Source organism: Solea senegalensis, linkage group LG2 (assembly GCF_019176455.1).
Source record: "Solea senegalensis isolate Sse05_10M linkage group LG2, IFAPA_SoseM_1, whole genome shotgun sequence".
Classification (NCBI taxonomy): Eukaryota; Metazoa; Chordata; class Actinopteri; order Pleuronectiformes; family Soleidae; genus Solea; species Solea senegalensis.
Genome location: NC_058022.1, coordinates 5,870,654 through 5,875,001, shown reverse-complemented (window position 1 = coordinate 5,875,001; position 4,348 = coordinate 5,870,654).

Below are 4,348 nucleotides of genomic sequence, written 5' to 3'. Positions count from 1 at the left end.
GGTAGTATTTTTGAAAAATTGTGCTTCCCAACCTCAGTTTCCCCTGAGTTGAGAAATATCTTTGATCTTTTTTTGTTACGTGTCCACCAGTGACACTTGGTCCGAGGCTTGAAACCGCAACGCTAATTCCATACTTTTTACGACCCACTCTTAGGGGGACGGGCCCTCATTCCCAGAATGTAAACAGTGTCCGCCATCTTTGCTAACAGTTACGCTAACACAGGGGTGTCAAACTCATTTTTGTTCAGGGGCCACATACAGCACAATTTCATCTCAAGTGGGCCGGACCAGTAACAATAGTGACCAACAAGAACTCCATTATTTTTTCTCCTTTGTTTTACATTTAATGAAGGATATTTTAACAAAACATGACATTTCTTGACAAATATAAACGCAATTGCAACAATATCATGCCTATATTTACTATTTACACATCACACTGGATCTATAAAGGCACAAACATTTAGTTACAGGTATCTGGAAGTGAAAAATATTGCATTTGACATTACGTTTAGATTGTAATCGTAGTGTGTAATTTTAACAAATTCATCCTGTGGGCCAGATTGGACCCTCTGGCGGGCCGGTTCTGGCCCCCGGGCCGTATGTTTGACACCCCTGCGCTAACAGGACCAAGGGTCACTGATGGGCACGTAGCTAAGAAAAGAATGAAGATATTTCAACACAAACTGAGATTGGGAAGCACAATTTTTCAAAGATACTACCCCTACTCTAGTAATACAGAGCTACATGCAAATCGGTGAAGTATTCTTTTAAACGGTCGTGCATGTATATCTCTAATCTCTAAGATTCCTCTCCACCCGAAATTAAAAAAAAGAAAGAAAGAAAGAAATAATTGCCTCATTAAATATCTTATCTCTCTGCTAGATAAGTATTAAATATCAGTGTTCACACACAGATTCAGTGTCTGCTTCGATGTTTAGTGGCATTAGTACAGCTCTGTTTTTTCCCAGATGCGAGCCTGGATTAAGACGAGTCGCAGAATATATTGATGGCACATTCCATACGTGTTGCTTCGTGCAGCTGGAGGACCGACTGTCGTATGTATTTTGTATATAAATAGATGGTAAATTATGTAATGTGCTGCTCAGGCCAAGTATGTAACTTGTAAGCTACATACGGCTTTCCAGCGCCACAGTTTCAAGTTCCTTAATGAGCCTCATTATTTCGTGCATCTACTTGTATTCGCCCTAATTACTACAAAACGAGTCAAGGGCTTCACATGTACAAGTGTTGTTCCACGACTGGAGCTGGCAGCAGCAAAGACAACATGGGAGTTGTGGGGTTTGGTCTCGATTAAAGCCTGATTTATACTTTATTACATGCACAACGCTTTGGATTATTGTCACTTATCTGACGTTTAAAAACCAAAAACACATTCTCCCCGCTCTGTTGCTCGCTTGATTGTTTCAGCTGACGCACTGCCTGGTTCAATTCAAAACCTCTCCTTCTTCATCATCTCACAACTTCATCAAGTCCATCCAATGAAGAAAAAGGGGCACAGATGTGGATACAAATATTTACACTACTGAGTACTAAGTCTTTTACTGTATCATCCCAATTGTGCGTCCTTGCATCAGTTTATTTATGTCTATTTTCTTTTCCCCTTTGTTTTCATGGCTAGCATGGACAGTTTTGATAACATTGCTGGGTTAACTGATGAGGAGGAGATTTTAGATTTAGTGCTTCAACTGAACCGAAACATCCTTCTCTCTTTTATGCAGTGTGGACATCAGTCCTCAGTTGTGAAATGGTGAGACACAAATTCATTTTTGGAAATATGCACAATATAATGCCAGTGACTTTTAGCATGGAATATCCATGAGAAAAAGTGAGGAGGAGAAGCTTAACTGCTATTAAGGGTGGGAAAGTTAAGAAATGTATTATATTAGGAAATAAAATGACCATGATGTGTCATCAGAGACTAAAGTAATAGTGTTGAATTGACGTCAACAACAACAGCACATTTTGCATCTGTGGGCAGAAAACTTTGTCGTTGCGACACCAAACCTGAGAGGCGTCAGTATCCCCTCAAAAATATCTTGACCTGAGGAGAAGAAAAGTGATGGTCTGCAGTGGAAATACGGTAAAATATAGACGGCTGAAAAAGGAGAGGGAGACTTCACTCCCTCACTGTTACTTTTTTGTCTCACTCTCAATCTCCACCTGTTGCTGACACACTAAAATGAATCCAACAGGTTTACTGTTGATGAGAATTAAGGGACAGTTACGTATGTGGATCTGGTAAATGGTCTGTATTTATAAAGCACTTTTCTTGTCTTACATTACAATTTTGCCATTTACCCAAGGACACATCAGCATGTAGACTGTGGCTGAGCCGGAAATCAAACCCACAACCTTCCAGTTGAAAGACAAATGTAAATGAGTGCTGTCTTTTTTTTGTCAAATCTGGCAACCCACTTGAACTGCACTCATGTGATGCATTGAAATGGGATTGCTGTAGCCATTTTAAACATTAAAGGTCTCTATTGTCCTTTGTTTTGTTTTTCAAAATTACACTTAAAATTAAACTTAATAGAAATTGCCACAGAGGAAAAAGCCCATCTGACATGCATCATGTGGACATGGCAAGTTGGAATTTGTGTTTTAGAAAATGGGCCGTCCACACACAAATGTTGTTAACATTATTATGACTTTAAAGAGGCCACCTAGTGTATGAATTGGCATGCTGCACATCCAAATCCAATTTTATCATATTGTTCACATTAGGGCGGCGGTCTCTATGTGTGCGTGTGTGTCCGAGTTTGATATGGATGCTGTTTTCATGCCGTTCTAATGACGACAAAATCCACAGCAGTTATCAAGACAAGTTCATATTTAACAGGCTTTTCAACCCTCCCTCTACTGCCTTGTAAAACGTCTTATCCTTCTCTTTTGGAACATCACGCCGTTTCTGCTGGCACTAATGAGTTACTTCCCTAACCTTGTTATATAATGATGTCACCTTCATAAACAGTGCTGATTGCTGGTTTGAAGGTTTTACGCAGCGGAGATCACACACACGTTTGGATTAAAGAGAGACCACCAACGCGGCCTATTATATACATTGTTACTCTCCCATAACAGATATTTTGTATTCAATGTTTAATGTTTAATTGGAGTCATGAGCACAAGATTCAGGAGGTTCCGGCTCCCGCCAACAAACTTGTAACAGTGTGAGGTGGTTTGGAGGGCGCAGACAGTGCTGGAGGAAAGTGGTCAAGGATAAATAACAGCACTGACAGGCTGTGTCTCCACTTGTCTAGGATTGAATTGAACATCTTTTATTTTTTCTTCGCCAAGTTGCTGATGTCATGTTGCTGCAGCGCCAGTCACCGTTGCCAAGATTCTTTTTTTTAATGGAGATAAAAGAAAGGCGAGTGTAACAGTCGCATAAATAATTCTTTGCAGAGTTTATCAGCTTTATATGGACAAAAGTATTTGGACGCCTGACCATTACACCCACAGGGACTGTAATGAAGTATTCAAATACCGTTTGCAGCTACAACAGATTCCACTCTTCTTGGAAGACTTTCCTTAAGATCTTTAACACTGATGTTGGCCAAGAAGGCCTGGCTCACAGTCTCTGTTCCAGTTCATCCCAAAGGTGCTCGATGGGGTTGAGGTTTGTTCAAGTTCTTCTTCTGGCCTCTTCTGGTTCTTCCACACCAATATCATCAGACCACATCTTTATAGTCCTTGCTTGGTGCACTAGGGTACAGTCATGGAGGGCCTTCCTCCAACGGTTGCCACAAAGTTGGAAGCATGTGTTGTCCTTCATAGGAGAGAAGAGGCCGAGTCCAAAGCCTGATCAAAACACCTGAACTCAATACTCAACAGGTGTGGCCAAATACTTCTGTCCTTATCGTGTAGCGATGTAGAAATTGTTTCTCCAACAAGACGGAACAGCTGCATGGGTATGTTTCATAAGGTGTTTGATGACAACCTATAGCAATCAAAGTTGTTCAGCAGGTGAGGACACCCAGGAGTTTATGGATCAAATTGCAAGTAAGTACTTCACTCTGATTGCAGCGTGTTAAGAATTCCACCTCATGTCTAAAGAAGCCAAGCATTCTTGTGAAAAAAAATCTAAAAAACTTGTCACTAAAAGAAAAACAGCAGGAACTCTAGAGGAGCATGGTGTGAAGATCTGTTTGATGACCTGATGAGAGTTTGACACTGAACGACGATGCCTAGACAGTAATATTTGATTGGTTTTTTAAAAAAAGAAAGCCTTGGAGTCTCCTTATGTTAATTATCTTAACATATTTTGTTAAACTATGTGATGGACAAAAACTATTTGAAAATGGACACGGTCAGTGTGCTGTTA